Source organism: Cervus elaphus, chromosome 7 (genome assembly GCF_910594005.1).
Source record: "Cervus elaphus chromosome 7, mCerEla1.1, whole genome shotgun sequence".
NCBI classification, from domain to species: Eukaryota; Metazoa; Chordata; class Mammalia; order Artiodactyla; family Cervidae; genus Cervus; species Cervus elaphus.
In genome coordinates this window covers 8,592,706-8,612,537 of record NC_057821.1, presented here as the reverse complement: position 1 = coordinate 8,612,537, position 19,832 = coordinate 8,592,706, and the positions used below count along the sequence as shown (strand labels likewise).

At 41.1% G+C, this 19,832-nt stretch overlaps 1 long non-coding RNA gene across 1 annotated transcript; it reads left to right on the top strand.

Moving 5' to 3' along the window:
- The first annotated feature begins 373 nt into the window (after positions 1-373).
- On the top strand, positions 374-19,228 carry LOC122697725. Its single transcript, XR_006342156.1, has 3 exons — positions 374-655; positions 17,962-18,178; positions 18,980-19,228. It is a non-coding gene; the product is annotated as an uncharacterized LOC122697725 (long non-coding RNA).
- Positions 19,229-19,832: the final 604 nt, after the last annotated feature.

The following is a 19,832-nucleotide window of genomic DNA, read 5'->3' as shown; positions in this document are numbered from 1 at the left end:
GATGCGCTTTTCCTCCAGCCAGGCGCTCCAGGACTTTGCGCAATCTCCCACGGATCCTGGGGTTTCGAGCCGCAGCATCTCCTTCTGTCGAGTCTCCAGGCCCGGGTGCAAACTTTTAAGGAGGGCGGTCTGAGGCGCGGAGAAGCGGGACTCCCGGGGCGCTCCTCCCGGGCTGGTGAAATCGCAGCACGGGGCCCCGGGGATTCTCCGCCACCGCACCCGGCGCACTCGGGCCCCACCCCCTCGGGTCGGAGGGTATGATTGGCTCTCTGGAACGCCAGTCACAGCTCGGCGCCGGCCCGGGGCCCAGAGCCCCACCCTCCCGCTCGGATCCCGCGGGGCTGCTCTCCGCTCTCCCGCAGGAGCGCCGGCCCGCCCTGACCCGAGCTGTCCGGCCTCACCGCGGTTCCCCGCGCACCTGCTCGCCCCTGCGGCAGGACCCATGAAAGGAGCCGGACGGGCACTTCTAGTAGTTATCGGGTTCCAGATGCCACAGCACGAAGTGGGAACTCAGGAAGGAAGTTCACGGCATTTGGCTTGATCAGTGCGAATCTTGACTAACGCTGGAATCTTCCCCGTGGGCAGGTGGAAAGAGGGGCGTCAGATGTATCTGAAGAGAGAACCCTGGAATCACTGGCACCACGGATGGGGAAAGGTGGGTCCTGGGAACCCCTAGCGTGGGTCATGCTCCTAGATCCATTCCCGAGCCTCATTCACGGCGCTGAAAGCCTGTATGTGTATGTGTGTTATTAGTGGAATGGGATAAGTAATGTAAATGTATGTAATATTTGTATATATTTTATATATAATATATGGGAGTGCTAAATTTGCTCCAGTCGTGTCCAACTCTTTGCGACAGCTATGGACTGTCTAGCCTGCCAGGCTTCTCGGTCTATGGGATTTTCTAGGCGAGAATCCTGGAGTGGGTTGCCATGCCCTTCTCAAGGGGATCTTCCCGACCCAGGGATCGAACCCTTGTCTCTTAGGTCTCCTACATTAGCCGGTGGTATCTTTACCACCTGCTAGCGCCATCTATATGTATCTATAAGATATTTATAAAATATATAGTAATATGTATCACCAGGCAAGAATACTGGAGTGGGTTGCCATTTCCTTCTCCCAGGGTATCTTCCCAATCCAGGAATCGAACCTGGGTCTCCTACATTGCAGTCGGATTCTTTACCAGCTGAGCCACCAGGGAAGCCCTATAGGAAATAAATATACGATAAATATATATTTAGTGGAATGGAATTAATACAGGAGAATAGGAAGTAGCAACATGAACCACAAATAGTGAGTGTAACTACAGTTTAGTGAAATGCTTCAGTTAAATATATTTGTGTGTATCAACAGGTGTATATATATATTTTAAAAACTTGCTTCTTTATAAATACTTAACAAATTTTAATTAATTAGCTTATTTTTGGCAGCACTGGGCCCTCATTCCTGTGCGTGGGCTTTCTCCCCCTGGTGCATGGCTTCTCATTGCGGTGGGTTCTCTTGTTGCAGAGCATGAGCTCTAGAGTATGTGGATTCAGTAGCTGTGGATCACAGGCTTAATTTGCTTCATAGCATGTGGGATCTTCTCGGATCAGGGATCGAACCCGTGTCCCCTGTATTGACAGGCACATTCTTAACCACTGGAGCACCAGGGAAGTCCTAAACAAAACTTTTTTTTTTTTTTAATTTGAAAAGCATCGATCCCTCTCCTTGAACTGAGCTCCTGGTGCCCTTGCTTCCAAAGTAAACCAGTGGCAGCAACATGCATGGACCTGGTGAGTGAGGAACAGAAAGACAAATAGCACGTATCACTTGTGTCGGGTGGGGGGCATGGGGGTGTTCCCCAGGGGCTCAGTGAGCTGCAGGAGATGCGGGTTTGATCCCTGAGTCAGGAAGATCCCCTGGAGGAGGGCATGGCAACCCACTCCAGTGTTCTTGCCTGGACACTGTTATCCCAGGGACAGAAGAACCTGGCAAGTTACAGTCCATAGAGTTGCAGAGTCAGACACAACTCAAGTGACTTAATCCCCACCCCTCCACATACACACTTACATGTGGAATCTAAAATATGACACAAATGAACCTTTCTACAAAACAGAAACAGACTCACAGGCATAAAGAACACACTTGTAGCTGCCAAGGGGCTTGGGGTCAGGGAAGACATAGATTGGGAATTTGGGATTAGCAGATGCAAACTATTATATAAAGGATGGATAACAACAAGGTCCTACTATATAGCAGAGGGAACTTTGTTCAATACCCTATGATAAACCATAATGGAAAAGAATACTCTCTCTCTATATATATATATATAAAACTGAATCACTTTGCTGTACAGCATAAATTAACACATTGTAAATAAACTATATGTAAATAAAATTTAAAAAAGAAAAGAAAAGCAAACAACCCTCCCCCAAGGTAACCCAGAGCCTTCTCCCTCTGAGCCCTCCCCTACCACCCTTAGACTCATTTATAAGGAAAGGAGCCCTGAGTCACAGTGATCTTCCTTCAGGACATGGCATGTAATGGAAAGGGGCTTTGTCATTTCTTTCTGAAAATATCTCTGGTTGGAGCTTCCACACAGTGGCCAGCTCATCATTTTTCAGTTGCACTGAATTCTTTGTTTTAATAATCATGTAGGAAAAATTAAATTGATTGTTGAATGTCTTTGCACAAAAGAAACTCAAACCCTGGATGCTACACTGGTAAGTTGTACCAGGAGCTTCTCTGATGCCTCAGTGGTAAAGAATCTGCCTGCGATGCAGAGACTCGGGTGGATGCAGGTTCAATCCCTGACTCGGGAAGATCCCCTGGAGAAGGAAATGGTAGCCTATTTTGGTATTCTTGTCTGGAGAATCCCATGGACTGAGGAGCCTGGTCGGTTACAGTCCATGGGGTCTCAAAGGAGTTTGGACATGACTTAGCAACTCAGTAACAACAAAGTTGTACCAAACACTTAAGGAAAAAGCAATTCTAATCCTACAGAAATTCTTACAGGTATTAAAGGAGGGTATATCCCGTACTTCTTTTAGGAGGCTTGTGCAATGCTGAGTTGCTCAGTCGTGTCCTACTCTTTGCAACCCTATGGACTGCAGCCCGCCAGGTTCCTCTGTCCTTGGGGATTCTCCAGGAAAGAATACTGGAGTGGGTTGCCATGCCTTCCTCCAGGAGATCTTCCCAACCCAGGGATCGAACCTGTGTCTCCTGAATTCTTTACTGATTGGGCCAGCAGGGAAGCCCTTTAGGAGGCTTATATAAACTTTATACTAAAAATTTGACAAAGATAGTACAAAAAAGGAAAATAAGTCAGTCCCATCCGTGAATATAGATACAAACATCCTAAACACGTGGTTCACATGGGCTTTCACAACAGGGAAAATAAAACTCACACTCTAATAAAGGAGAAATCATTAACTTCTTGGGAAAGCTGGAGATTGTACAATAGCGCTTTCCTGCCAAGGAAGAGAAGGAAGAAACCACATACATCTAGAAGAGAAAAAAAAGCACATGGCTTCCTTATGTTTCCTTAAAAAAACTTGGGGTGGTGGGTTGTGGATCTCTTACTGAGGAAAAGCCACCTACTGCAACCTCTGTGTTCTGCATCATGTACTTAAACCCGGCTGGGTTGTTCTCAGGTCCCTCCATGGAGACACTCTCCAGCTCAGCCTCATTTCTCACCAAGAATCACTCACTTGGAATCAGATGAATTTAGAGCACAACCAACTTAGGAAAATGAATACTGGAACATATGCTGGAATTACAGTTGTTTTTCTACTCCAGTCGTTTTCAACATGTGGTCTTCGGACTAGAAGCTTCAGCATCACCCAGAAATGTACTTAAAATGAAAATTCTTATGTCTGAACTCAAACCTTCTGAATCAGACATTCTGGATACAGGACCCAGGAATCTGAATTTTAACACATTTTACAGAGGGTTTCTATGCACTCAAGTTTGGGAATGCCTGCTTGGATTCAACTAGTATACTCACAGATCAGATTCCACCTGGACCCATACCTGTGACATCTGGCAGAAATCTTTAGACAAAAATCAGCAATGAAAGAAAGTCCTGTAATTTTCTTACTTTCTAATAGCTCTGGATTTTTGGTACAAATGAGTCTTGAGTGACAAAGTTTTGAGATATCTGGGGAAAGATCACAGAACCAGGCAGACTCCCAGTGAGGCCCAAACAAAGATTTGTCTTACTTGATTTTTTAGGATTAAAAACTTTCCTTCTTACTATTACTGTGGGCTCATTTTTAGGCTCAGTATAGAATCACTCACATTATGGTTCTTCTTTCTTCTTGGTTCAGTCATTCAACAGTCTTTCATTCTTTGTTTAATAAAAAGTCAAGTAGAGTCATTTTGTTCTATGTGTATGAGAAGAGAAAAATGCCAGTTATTCTTTTTTCTCCTTTGACAGAAAAAATTCTCAAGTAATTTTAGCTTCCTACAAATGGAGATGTTAACAATATCACTAGGGCTCTCTACATTGTTAAGAAAGATGAGTGCTCAAACTTACAGATGTTTTACAGGTTAAGGGGTATTTTATCTGGTCTTGTCCAAAGTGTTTAAGGTCTAAGGGTTTGACAAATTATCTTTGTTAGATATAGCATTTACAAAGACAGATTTATGTTAAAAATGCTTTCATTGTTTTCCCCAGCTTCCCGAGCAGAAAAGAACATCCTTTTCTTATTCTCTTACAGAGAATTTTGTCACCTGCGTCTTAAGGCTAAGAGCTGAAATTCTATCACTGGAATTGAGTTAAAAAGAGGTAGACCCTTCTAGAGAGTCAAATGTTATACTGTGAAATCGAAAATGGCATAGTGGAGTTCCTTAGAGAATTGGGGAGTTTTAACAACAGCCAAAAGGAAAGAAAGAAAGGAAGGAAAGAAGGAAAAATATAGTTAGAAGGATAGGAAAGGAAGAAAACAAGTGTTCATTATTCATACGTGATATGATTGTCTACAGAAAAAAATGCCCCAAAATCTAAGACATAAGGATAAATAACAGTTTAGCCAGATGGTGGGATAAATACACACAAAAATCAATTGCACTTTCAAAACAAACAAGTGGGACATGTGATAAAATGGTCTCATTTAATAACAAACTTGCAGGAACTAGAAATAAATTCTCAGAAAGAAAAGACATACAAGATTTAAATGGGCGAAACTAAAAATATTGAAAGTCCCATGGAAATGGAGAGATATACCATAATTATGGTTGCTGCTGCTGCTGCTGCTAAGTCACTTCAGTCGTGTCCGACTCTATGTGACCCCATAGACGGCAGCCCACCAGGTTAGGAAGCCTCAATATTAGAAAATGTCAGTTTTCTCCTGTGTGATCTACAACTTCAATGCAATTCCTCAAAAAAAACCTCTCTATTGGGTATTTCATGGAATGTGGGTGCTAAGTGGCTTCCGTTGTGTCTGACTCTTTGGGACCCTATGGACTAGAGCCTGCCAGGCGCCTCTGTCCATGAGATTCTCCAGACAAGAATGCTGGAGTGGGTTGCTATGACTTCTTCCAGGAGATCTTCTGGACCCAGGGATCGAACTTACATCTCTTGTGGCTCCTGCATGGCAGGCAGACTCTTTACTGTCTGAGCCACCAAGGAAGCCCCATGGAATGTAGACAAACTGATTCTAAATGAAATAAAGTAGAAAAAGGTTAAGAAGAGGCAAGATACCGCTGAAGACAAAGAGGAAGTTGAGGGGATTTCTCAACCATATAACAAGGTATTAACAATGCCACTGTATTTAAGAGCATGCACTACCAATGATGGTATGTGTGTAGCCAGCTGGACCCATAAAATAGAATAGAAAGACAGCATCAGGTCCCCTTGTACCAATATATGAAGAGTGGGCATTCAAGTGGGTAAAAGATGTACTCTTAAAGACACTGAAACAATTGAATATACATTCATCACACGTAAAAATACATTCCAAAAGAACTAAGGTTTAAAAGGGTTTCCCAGGTGGTGCTAGTGGTAAAGAACCTGCCTGCCAATGCAGGAGACATAAGAGACGTGGGTTTGATCCCTGGGTCGGGAAGATCCACTGGAGAAGGGCACAGCAACCCACTCCAGTATTTCCTGCCTGGAGAATCCCATGGACAGAGGAGCCTGGCGGGCTACAGTCCATAGGGTCACAAAGAGTCGGACACGACCGAATCAATTTAGCATGCATGCAAGGGATAAAATGTTAGAGACAAGACATTAAAACTTTCAGATAAAAATGTAAAAAAATTAACTGTATGACTTCAAGATGGGAAAACAGTTATCAAATAAGACACACACAAATACTTGAAAACAGAAAAATAAAGGAAAGGTTAATAAATCTGGCCATATTAAAATTAGAAACTTTCATCAGAATACACTTTAAAGAAAGAAAACCAAAAGCTACAAACTAGATTTTCTTGCATCACACATAATTCACATAGGATTATATTCAGAATAGTTAATAGCAATCCAAGAGAAAATGGTCAAAAGATGGGGATAGGAATTTCACAAAAGAAGGAAATATGAATGAGCAGTAAATATACAAAATTATGTACATCCTGAATAGTTATCAGAGAATTATGAATGAGAACGGCTTTTAAAAATTATTTATTTTTAACTGAAGGATAATTACTCTACAGTATTGTTGGTTTCTGCCGTACATCAACATGAGTCAGCCGAGATACACATAGGTTCCCTCCTGAACCTGCCTCCCACCTCCCACCCCATCCCACCCTTCTAGGCTGTCACAGAGCCTTGGTTTGAGCTCTCTGAGTCACAGCAAATTCCCACTGACTATTTTACATAAGGTTCAGTTCAGTTCAGTCGCTCAGTCGTGTCTGACTCTTTGCGATCCCATGGACTGCAGCACTCCAGGTCTCCCTGTCCATCACCAACTCCCGGAGTTTACTCAAACCCATGTCCGTTGAGTTGGTGATGCCATCCAGCCATCTCATCCTCTGTCGTCCCCTTCTCCTGCCCCCAATCCCTCCCAGCATCAGGGTCTCTTCATGTATGTTTCTAAGCTCCTCTCCATTCTTCCCTCCCTCTCCTCCCTCCCATGTGTCCACAAGCCTGTTCTCTATGTCTGCATCTCCATTGCTGCCCTGCGGTAGAAATGCACTTGGAATCACATTTTATTTTATTCTTTTATTGAGTTGTATTAACACACAATATTACATTAGTTTCAATTTACAACATAGTAATCCAAATCTTTGTATGTGACATGATCACTGCAATAAGACCAGTTTCTATTTGTCACCATACATAGTTGTTCCAATATTATTTACTGTATTCCCTATGTGTACATTACATTCGGGTGACTTATTTATTTTATATCTGGCAGTTTGTACCTGTTAACCTCCTTCACTGATTTCATCCCCCCTCCCAGCCCCTCGGCCTCTCGGAACGGCCAGTTTGTTCTCTGTGTCTGTGAGTCTATTTCTATTTTTTATAGCTGTTCATATTTCTTTTGTTACTGCCCACGTAGATCCCTAAGTAAACTCACATGGCATTTGTTTTTCTCTGACATTTCATTTAGTGTAATACCCTCCAGGTCCATTCATGTCATTGCAAACGGCAAGATTTCGTCTTTCTTATGGCTGAGGAGTGTTCTGCTGTGTATTTACATGCCTCATCTTTTTTCTTCATCTATCTATTGATCCACATTTAGGTGGATTCCAATCTTGGCTATTGTAAACAGTACTTCAATGAACATAGAAGTGTATATATATATATATCTTTTAAAATTAGTGTTTCATATTCTTCAGATAAATACCCAGAATTGCTGGATCCTATGATAGTTCACTTTTAGGTTTTTGAGGGACCTCCATATGTTTTCCACAATGATGACACCAATATTTCTGCCAACTGTCCACGTGGGTTCCCTGTGCTCCACACCCTCATGAATGCTTGTTATTTCTTGTCCTCTCGATGACCATTCTGACAGGTATGAAGAGGTATTTCATCAAGGTTTTGTTTGCTTTTCTGTAATGACTAGTGATGTTGCACACCTTTTCATGTGCTTGTTGGTCAGCTGTGTGTCTTTGAGGGAAAAGTGTTGATTTAATTAGGATGTGTTTTTCCATTTAGTTGCATGAGTTCTTTACATATTTTGGATATCAACCCGTTATTGGGTATGTCACTGACAAATATTGTCTTCAGTTCAGTAGGTTGCCTTTTCATGATGTTGGTGATGTCCTTTGCTGTACTTTTTAGTTTGATGTAATCCCATTTCTTTATTTTTTCTTTTCTTTTGCCTAAGGAGACATATCCAAAATATATAAGGAACTAAATGTTGATTGTTTACCTTTTCAAAGAGTTAATTCTTAGTCTCTTAATCTTCTCTTTTTAAAAAGTCTGTATTTCATGTATTTCTGCTTTAATCTTTACTTTCTTTCCTCTATGAACTTTGGGCTTTATTTGTTCTTCTCTTTCTAATTCCTTTAGGTGTAAAAGTAGGTTATTTATTTGAGATTTCTCTTGTTTCTTGGGATTAGGCCTGTATTGCTTTGAACTTCCCCCTTAGGATTGCTTTTCTGTGTCTCATAGATGTTGGACAGATGTGTTTCTATTTTCACTTGTCTCAAGGTATTTTTGACTTATTCCTTGATTTCTTCCTTGACCCATTGGTTGTTTAGGAGCATGTAGTTTAGTCTCCATGTGTTCGTGTTTTTTGCAGCTTTTTTCTTGTAGTTGATTTCTAGTTTTATACTGTTGTGATCCCAAAAGATGCTTGATATGATTTCAACCTTCTTAAATTTCTTGAGACTTATTTTGTGGCGAAACATGTGATCTATTTTGGAAGATGTTCCATGTGCACTTGAAAAGAACGTGTGTCCTGCTGCTTCTGGATGGAGGGGGCCCTGCAACTGGGCAGAGACATGAGGGTCATTGATGCGATGGGTTAAGCATGTTGGAGCTTAGGTAAGGATGCTGCAGACCACCTGTGGGATGCTCCTCCAGAATACGCATCCTCCCTCTATCCAGGGAGACTTAAGGAGAGGAGTGTGTGCAGAGTCAATGTATATTTCTGCAGTTTCACTTCGGCTAAGGAAAAAATGTATATATTTGTTATCAGTATGTATCTCTTCTCAAGATTCCATTATTCCATAATGCATCTCAATTATTCGATTTTCTTTTTTTCCCCAGAAGTCCTTTTTTAAAAAAAAATTTTATTTTTTAAGCCCTGAGAGAAAGGTTGAATTAACAGATTAAAAAACCCCGCGTCTCTGAACCTCTATAGTTTCTCTGTTAGATCTTCCATGAAGAGACAGTCAACAATCTAATTCTTTCCTTCAGGATGCAAAGTTGTTACATCCGAATTCCTCAACTCCTTAGAGTAAAAGTCACAAGAAATAGTATCACATAGTATCATAACAGTGAAACGTCAATAATTATTTAATTTTAAGAAATCCTTTCAGACTTATGCAACCAAAGAAAGCAAGCGTTTTATACTTTTTTTTTTAATTGAAGGATAATTGCTTTACAATGTTGTGGTGGTTTCAGCTGTACATCAACACTAATCAGTCATAATTGCATATTTATATCCCCTCCTTCTTGAGCTCCGCCCGACATTCCACCCGTCTAGGTCGTCACAGAGCTCCTGACTGGGCTCCCGGTGTTAGGACTGTTCAATTTCAGTAGAAGCACATCTCAGGCCAGTTTTCAGACAGGCAGGTAATGGGAGAACATGACCAGAAAAGCGTCGCTCAAACACATGAATCTGTTATCTAGTGTTCATGAAGCAATGAAACCTCAGACTGAACTTTTAAATAAACATTTGAAGCTACAAATGAGCTAGAGCCTTTTATTCTCAGCTTAGTAAGTATTCCCTTCTGCCCTATAGCTTCAGACTAATATTAATTCTAATTCTCCACTACCACCTATGGAAAATCCATCCATTTCTTATTTTTAAAATTCCATAGTAAATACCTGATTTCTTGTTCTAAAGTATCTTGTTATAAAAAGTTCAAACCCTATAGAAGAGTGCAAAAAGGGTAAAAGATCTCCTTTTTTTTACTTCCCCCTCCCCATATCACTCTGCTTCCCAAGGTAATTGTGCCCTTGTGGCCTGTATCCTGTAAGGACATTTCCTGTATTTTTTTATATTTTCCAATGTACAGGAGAAAAATTCTAAGACATCAGCTGAAGGTTGTTTTGTCTTTCTAATATAGAGACAGATAAAGCATTACCCCTGCATGCCTTGAGTGGCCACAGGCAGACAAAGATATCAACAGGTTAAACTCTTGGAGGGATAGATTAGGAGTTAGAGATTAACATAAACACACCACTATATAAAACAGTTAGCTAAGATCCACCGTGTAACACTGGGAACTGTACTCAATATTTTATAATAACCTGTAAGGGGAAAGAATCTGGAAAAAATGTATAACTGAATCACTTTACACCTGAAGCTAACAACTAACAGCTAAATCAACTAGACTTCGGTTTTTTAAAAAAAGATTTAAAATGATGGAGCTTTTGAACTTAAAGTTTACTTTTGAAAACTATGGTAGAAGAAAGAAGAGTGAAAGGCCTAAATTAGTAAATATCTGGTCAGTAAATGGTAGATTTGGGAAGGACTCCTGATGAAGTTAGAACCATTTTTCTTGCCTGGAGTTGATACAGGATCTATGGGCTGAGGAAAGTGTCAGGGACTGGACCAGGGGCCTTACACTCCAATCCTTCTAAACTGTGTCACAGATGTTTCTGTTTTCGTTTAGTTTAAATAATTTGAGTTTAAACATCTGATCTACTAAATTCGGGAGCAAAAAAGGAAATAGTATGTTTGATGTGCTCTTCTTGACCTATAACCTATTTGGTTTTGCTATTCCAATAACCAGAGTGACAATAAAACATTTAAAAATAAATGTAAGAGGGTAACATGATGATTATAAGAAGCTTTAGGTCTCTTATGACTCAAAGAGTTTTGTTATTTGTTTTTAAAATGATTTAAGAACATGAAAAACTTTTTTGAAGTGTAATTTACATAAAACCAATGGAACCATTTAAAGTATTCAGCTTGATGAGTTTTGACAAATGAATACACATGTAACCACCACCTCACCTGATACACAGAACATTTTTCTTGTCTCAAAAGTTCTCTCTCTCTTGATATTTTGCAGTCACTTCCCACTCTAGACACTTACTAATTTGGTTTCTATCACTTTAAATTGATTTTGGGGGAAAAAAAAACTAAAGGACTTCTGTCCTCAGATTCCTTTTGCTGTCTCAGTTCCTGGGAAGCAAACCTAAATGTAAACATATGTATTTAATCTAATTAACACAGGATATGCTTTTATTTTTTTAAACTATTGATTCTTGTGAACTTTAGACAATGTTGCAAATCATTTGACAGTTTCTCCACTTACTTTCTCCCTAAAAATTAAAAATTTCACCTCTAAGTGAAAACTTCTAAGATCAATAGTGATTATGTTAACTTTGTAGTCTCACCTAAATGATTTTATAACTTTGGGCTAATTTAACTTGAGCTAATTAAGAAATAACTTTTGATTACCTGCAACATGCTTAAAAGAAATAATAATTCATAGAGACAAAGGAAAAAAAATACTGATTCACTGAAAAAGACTGAATCAGCTTTTATGTATATACTCTTTTTTTTCCCATTTATTTTTATTAGTTGGAGGCTAATTACTTTACAATATTGTACTGGGTTTTGTCACACATTGACATGAATCAGCCATGGATTTACATGTGTTCCCCATCCTGATCCCCCCTCCCACCTCCCTCTCTACCCAATCCCTCTGAGTCTTCCCAGTGCACTTGTCTCAGGCATCCAACCTGGGCTGGTGATCTGTTTCATTATAGATAATATACACGTTTCAATGCTGTTCTCTCGAAACATCCCACCTTTGCCTTCTCCCACAGAGTCCAAAAGTCTGTTCTGTACATCTGTGTCTCTTTTTCTGTTTTGCATATAGGGTTATCATTACTATGTATATACTCTTATCCATATTTACTCTTTGCAAAACTCAAATTAAGATGGTCAACTTAAGATGAATGGATAAAAAAGATGTGACATATGTGTGTGTGTATATATATATGTACATATATATAATGGAATATTTCTCAGTCATAAAAAAGCATGAAATAATGCCATTTGCAGCAACTGAGATGGGCCTAGAGATGATCATATTAAGTGAAGTAAGTCAGACAAAGAAAGACAAATAACATGTATAACCCAGGGATCGAACCCAGGTCTCCTGCATCACAGGCAGATTCTTTATCATCTGAGTCACCAAGGAAGCGTCATGTATAACTTATATGTGGTAATTAATAAAATGATATAAATGAACTTGTTTATAAAACAGATTCATAGACACAGGAAGCAAACTTTTGGTTACCACAGGGGAAAGGTTGGCGGGAGGGATAAATGAGGAATTTGGAAGTCACACACACACAGACTATTACATGTGAAACTGATAACCAACAAGGACCAGCTGTGTAGCGCTGGGAGCTATATCAATATTGTGTCCTGGCAGCTGCAGTCCGCGGGGTCGCAGAGTCGGACACGACTGAGCAACCGAGCTGAACTGATACAGGAAAACAATCTGAAAAAGAATATGTGTGCTCAGTCACATCTGATTCTTGGAGACCTTATGGACCATAGATCACCAGGCTCCTCTTTCCAAGGAATTTTTCAGGCAAGAATACTGGAGTGGGTTGCCATTTCCTACTCCAGGGGATCTTTTCGACCCAGGGATTGAACCTGCATCTCTTGCGTCTCCTGCATTGGCAGGCAGATTATTTACCACTGTGCCACCTGGGAAGCCCTCATACTACACTTGATCGTAGCCAGAAGGCCGAGAAATGAAAAAACGAATATATATACATATATATTTGCATGTGTGCATGCTCAGTCACTCCAGTCGGGTCTGACTCTTTGCGACCCCATGAACTGTAGGCTCCTCTGTTTATGGGAATTCTCCAGGCAAGGATGCTGGAGTGGGTTGCCATGCCCTCCTCCAGGGGATCTTCCTGACCCAGGGATGGTACCCACGTCTCTGTCTCCTGCATTGGGAGGCAGCTTCTTTACCACTAGTGCCACCTGGGAAGCCCACATATATGTAAACCTATACACTTGAAACTAACACAACACTGTAAATCAACTATACTTCAATAAAAAAAGATGGTAAGCTCAATGTCACACACACATTATTGTATTAATAAGATTAATTTACATTTAAAGCTGAAGTTGAAAGCTTTAAATAATATTGTCATCTAACTATATTTCTGTATATTTAAAACACATACATTATAATGAATTAAAATTAACAAGCAAAAAAAGAGAGGATTTGTTCACACTTGCTCTTGGAATAGTCACTGCACTGTTAGAAAGAAATAAAAAAAGTTTTTTTCCCCTTGAGTGTAATCAGCCCAGCCAACAGCTATTTCTTTTCAGAATACTCTTACTCACTCAGTATCCTGGTAATTTGAATATTTTGCTGATACTTCCATGTTCTTATATTGTTTTAAAAACAAATAAAAAAAAACCCTTTGAATTATGAGAGACCAAAAGCTTCTTATAATTATTATGCTAACTTCTTTATTTTAAAAGGTTTTATTTTCACTCTGGTTATTGGGATAGCAAAAGCTTTAACAATTGCTCACTCTTAGGTACCTGTCCATTTATATTAATTAAGTGACCAGTTTCCTCTGAAAATTCTTTTTTTGGTCCCCTTCCTGAAGCCTAAAATCTGAATTGAAAAATCTAAAATTGTCCAGCTATTTTTTACCCTTTTCCCCCCACTGGCTAGCCACTACTTGTTTGACCACTAGGTGGCGCCAAAGGCTGAATCTGTCTCCAAGTGGGCTGCAGAAGGACGTTTTTTAGGTGCACTTGGCAAGCTTTACACACTTCCACTAAGGGTAGACTTAGCACACACCGTGACGGACAGCACAGCACATTCACTCTGAAGTCATTCTGCTCTCTCAAAAGAGCTCCCTTGTGTATCAGCCCCACAACGTAGAAAAAGCTGACAAAACACGGGCTGCTCAATCTTTCCTTGATTAATCTTGTCCAGATAAAAATATTGCAGAGTGTGTGTGTGTGTGCATTAGTCGCTCAGTCATGTCTAACTCTGTGATCCCGTGGACTGTAGCCCACCAGGCTCCTCTGTCCATGGGATTCTCCAGGCAACAACACTGGAGTGGGTTACCATTTCCTACTCCAGGGGATCTTCCCCACCCAGGGATTGAACCTGGGTCTTCTGCATTGCAGGCAGATTCTTTACCATCTGAGCCACTAGGGAAGTCCCACTGCAGACTGTAGGTATTTATTATGACTGCAGCCCTGGGGAAGGGCACGGCAACCCACTCCAGTGTTCTTGCCTGGAGAACCCCATGGACAGAGGAACCTGGCGGGCTACAGGCCATAGGTTTGCAGAGTTGGACACGACAGGAGTGACTTAGTATGCACGCACGTAGATGTTTCAGGAAGGGTTAAGCACACCCTGGTTCATATTGCAAGTCTGGCAGGCTTATTTTAATACATTCATTTTAAAGAAGGTTTGTTTCTGGGTTTAAAATATCTTTGTCAATTAGTAGAAACTCTAGGCTGCAATTTACAGGCTGGATGAGAAGACCGTGGAAAGTTGCCAAAGCCCCTCACTGTCCAGAATGTGTACTTACCTTTGGGGTAATGACTGGTAAGTCTTTGTGAACCTGTGAGATTTCTAGATTCTATTCCTCTATTCTGAATTGTTGGTTACTGTGATTAATTAAACCCCGCCAACCGGACCAAAGAGATGTTTTCTGTTTCTCTCTCATAATTGCTGAAGCCCTTTGCTAGAAGCTGTCATCAAAAATTGGGTTTTCTGGGATTTCCATGGTGGTCCGATGTCTATGCTCCCGATGCAGGGGGCCCCAGTTCCATCCTGGTGGAAGAACCAGGTCCCTGATTGCCTCCACTAAGACCTAGCACAACCAAGTAAATAATAAAGAAAGAAAAACAAATGTTAGAAAATTTGGTCTTCTGAGACAAACAACAGAAAAGGACAATCCCAGGGCTCATTGAAATGATGACCATGATTTCTTGATCCTTGCTCTTGCAGAGAACAGAATTATGAGAACAAACTTGCCAGTTTAAGCTGCCATTGCCACCTATTGATACTTGTCAAAACTGTACCAGGGACTTAAAATTGTAAGACTGCTTTAGTACAGAAGTAGAGGCAGTCATTAACACAGTCTTTTAGCTCTTGTTGTTGTTGTTATTTAGTCGCTCAGTCGTGTCCGACTCTTTGCAACCCCATGGACTGCAGCATGCCAGGCCTCCCTGCCCATCACCAACTCCCGGAGCTTGCTCAAACTCATGTACATTGAGTTGGTGATGCCATCCAACCATCTCATCCTCTGTCATCCCCTTCTCTTGCCTTCATTCTTTCTCAGCATCAGGGTCTTTTCCAATGAGTCGGCTCTTCGCATCAGGTGGCCAAAGTATTGGAGTTTCAGCTTCAGCATCAGTCCTTCCAATGAACACCCAGGACTGATCTCCTTTAGGATGGACTGGTTGGATCTCCTTGCAGTCCAAGGGACTCTCAAGAGTCTTCTCCAACACCACAGTTCAAAAACATCAATTCTTCGGTGCTCAGCCTTCTTTATGGTCCAACTCTCACATCCATACATGACCACTGGAAAAGCCATAGCTTTGACTAGATGGTCCTTTGTTAGCAAAGTAATGTCTCTGCTTTTTAATATGTTGTCTAGGTTTGTCAGCCATGAAATTAAAAACTGCTTTGCTCCTTGGAAGAAAAGCTATGACAAACCTAGACAGCATATTAAAAAGTGGAGACACTACTTTACCAACAAAGGCAGAGGATGAGATGGTTGGATGGCATCACCGATGCGATGGACATGAGTTTGAGCAGGCTCCGGGAGTTGGTGATGGACAGGGAAGCCTGGCGTACTGCAGTCCATGGGGTCACAAAGAGTCGGACACGACTGAGTGGCTGAACTGAACTGAACCCTACTTAGGTGATCCCTGGGGGCTACAATCACTGTCCCAAATTTCACCCGCAATAAGCGTCTCCTGAGCGTTCTGTAGCTGTTTGCAAGCCACTGAACGGATGCCCTTTTTCTCCAGCCTGCTGCTGAAGGTTGTCATAGCTTTTCTTCCAAGGAGCAAAGCGGTTTTTACTTTCATGGCTGCAGTCACCATCTGCAGTGATTTTGGAACCCAAGAAAATAAAGTCTGTCACTGTTTCCATTGTTTCCCCATCTATTTGCTGTGAAGTGATTGGACCAGATGCCGTGATCTTAGTTTTTTGAATGTTGAGTTTTAAGCCAACTTTTTCACTCTCCTCTTTCACTTTCATCAAGAGGCTCTTTAGTTCCTCTTTGCTTTCTGCCATAAGGGTGGTATCATCTGCATATCTTAGGTTATTGATATTTCTCTCAGCACTCTTGATTCCAGCCTGTGCTTCATCCAGCCCGGCATTTTGCATGATGTGTTCTGCATGTGAGTTAAATAAGCAGGGTGACAATATACAGCCTTGATGTACTCCCTTCCCAATTTGGAACCAGTCCTGTTCTGACTGTTGCTTTTTGACTTGCATACAGGTTTCTCGGGAGGCAGATAAGGTGGTCTGGTATTCTTATCTCTTTAAGAATTTTCCACAGTTTGTTGTGATCCATGCGGTCAAAGGCTTTAGCATAGTCAATGAAGCAGAAGTAGATGTTCTCCTGGAACTCTCTTGCTTTTTCTATGATCTAATGGATGTTGGCAATTTGATCTCTGGTTCCTCTGCCTTTTCTAAATCCAGGTTGAACATCTGGAAGTTCTCCATTCACATTCTGTTGAAGCCTGGCTTGGAGAATTTTGAGCATTATTTTGCTAATGTGTGAAATGAATGTAATTGGGTGGTAGTTTGAACATTCTTTGGCATTAATATAGTCTGGTAGCCCTAGATCAATGGAATAGGGAATAAGACTGAATGAAACTGTTAACCAATATTTAATTATGGTGATTTGTTTTAGAATACGGTCTTAAATGTTCTGTTTTCTGATAAGCTTCCCTGGTGGCTCAGATGGTAAAGCATCTGCCTGCAATGCGGGTGACCCGGGTTCAATCCCTGGGTCGGGAAGATCCCCTGGAGAAGGAAATGGCAACCCACTCCAGTACTCTTGCTTGGAGAATCCCATGGATGGAGGAGCCTGGTGGGCTATAGTCCACGGGGTCGCAAAGAGTCAGACGCCACTGAGAGACTTCACTTGACTTGACTTGACTCTGATAAGCATGTGAATAAGCCATTTCATTTTCTTCTTATCTATCTATAATCCTCAACTTTAGTCTATGCCTGTGGAAAAAGAAACTCAGTGTTCTTTGAACCATGTCTTTCTTGTTTCAATGAAACTTCAGAACTCAGGAAAAGTATTCTATCATAAATCTTAACATAGACTGAAAACTGTAACTACTTAGGAAAAATGAAAGATAATGATGACCCTAATGACTGGAATTCTGACAAATGCTTTTACAATTTTTAAGCTTAGAAAAATCCCAACTCTTCTTGGTTAAAGGATAGTGAGTCAAATTTTGCTTTTTAGAGCTAACATACCTCTAGAGACAATAAAATATTTTTGTGGCTAGCCTCATTGGTGGAATATGTGATGATTCTATAGAAAATCTGGTATATGGTTCTTCTCTGCAAATACTATGCAAAGTGCTTTTACGGGTATGGCAATGTAGTGATACGCAGTGGTTCACATCCCCTAATTCGGAATCCTGAGCAGGCCAGAAATGTCACATATTAAGGAAAATCTCATTTAATTGGGTGTGACCAGTCATTAATAAGAGAAAGGACTGAAGTTTATATGTGGAAACAAGGCCTACGAAATCCTCTGAGCAAGTCAGTTCCTAGTTTATTAAGTCCCTGCATGACAGGTGGAAAGGATGTTTTTTATTTTATTTTATTTTATTTAATATTTATTTACTTATTTGACTGCACCAGGTTTTAGTTGTGGCATAAGGCATCTAGTTCCCTGAACAGGGATGGAACCCAGGACCCCTGCATTGTGAGCATGGAGTCTCAGCCACTGGACCACCCGGGAAGTCCCAGAAAGGAAGTTAATTTCTTGTGAGCCAGGATCACTGATGAACTTCGGGTGTCTCAGAGAAAATGAGATTTCATCCACACTGAAAGGCCCTATCAGCAAAGCTCTGAGAAGGTGAGTTGGGGGAGGGTTCTTGGAATCAGTAAGCTGATACATGGCAATAAAATTATTTCTGGTTATCAAAGGGGTAAATAAAACTATGACCTTATGGGCAAAAGTCTTCTAGACAGACGACAACTCTCTGGCCTTAATATCACCGAGACCTCCATTTGTTAGCCACACAGCAAGGCGATCGTCACACCTTATTCTAAAACAGACCTTTTATTCTATAAAAGAGCCTGTCAGATTAAGGACACGGAGTTAGAACATTTCTGGAAGATCTTATTTGGTCAACTCATTACCTTAAGGGTAGGAATCATCGAGGAAAAATATTCCAAAAATTGGAAATAAGGCAAAAATCAGCTTTCTTAATTAATATTGTATGTGAACATTTTCTCATAATCCTGCCTGACCAAAATCTGAGTGTTTTCAAGGATTGTAACTTGACTGAAAAACCCAGCTGGCCCTGTACCATGAGAGGTTGATCTGTAGAAAGCTGATAAGGTCTGATGACTTTGCCTTTTCTCTGGTGAGGAAGATAAGCCCATGGTTATGATTTTATTGCTTGTAGTACATTAACCATTTTGAATCTCTTAACAGCCATTTCCCCAGATTATGTACATTTTTGGTTTGCAAATACTCTTTGAATCTAGCCTCTTGTATCCTTCCTGATTCCGATTAATGTTTGGTAACACTTTAAAAAGTCTAACAAATACCTTTCTGCAACATCTGGGAGGCTCATTATAAACAGATAAAGCACCCCCTGCAACCGCCAGGCAGAGCAGGTCTGATAAAACACTTTACTTCTGCTTCTAGGTGGTGCTGTTTGCTACGTTGTCAGGCATGAGACTTTATGGCAACCACCACTGAAACCACTTCGAAGCCACTTCTGTGTCAGGAACTTCACCTTTTTTTACGCTGCTTCTCCAAAGCCAGTTGCTTTTCTTGTCACCTTTGCCAGTGAAATGAATGGAGGGGAGATTCCCATTTCCTCCTGTTGCTTAACTGTGGATTGAAGTCTCAGGTGCTTGAATTTGATTTATTAAAAAAAAATTTATTTATTTATTTTTGGTGGTGCTGGGTCTTTGTTATGGCGAGCGGGGGCTGCTCCTCATTGTGGTGTGGGGGCTTCTCTTGTTGCGGAGCCTGGGCTCTAGGGCACGCCGGCTTCAGTAGCTGCAGCACGTGGCCTCAGTCACTGGGGCTCCTGGGTTCTAAAGCACAGACTCAGTAGCTGGGGCTCATGGGCTTAGCTGCTCCGAGACATGTGGGATCTTCCCGGACCAGGGATCGAACTATGTCTCCTGCATTGGCAGGTGGACTCTTCACCACTGAGTGACCAGGGAAACCCAAATTTGATTTTTTTTTGAAAGTAGGACTTAGATCCTCTGTTGGTGCCCTGACTTCCAAGAGGGCCAGCAGAAGTGGGCTTTATGAACTGTCCTATGGAAAGGCAGGAACCAGAAAGTCAGGGAAAATTTTACGGTATTTTAAGGTGTTCAAGTCTGATGGGACATATAACCAGCGTCCTTACATGAATTGTGAGGAGCTATGTGGAGTGGTTGCTATGATAAATGCTTTGGTTCATGGGCTACATCACTAGTTCTTCAAGTTCAGTTAACCCCCAGACTCACAAGAAATCATAAAATGATTATCTTTGTTTTAAGCC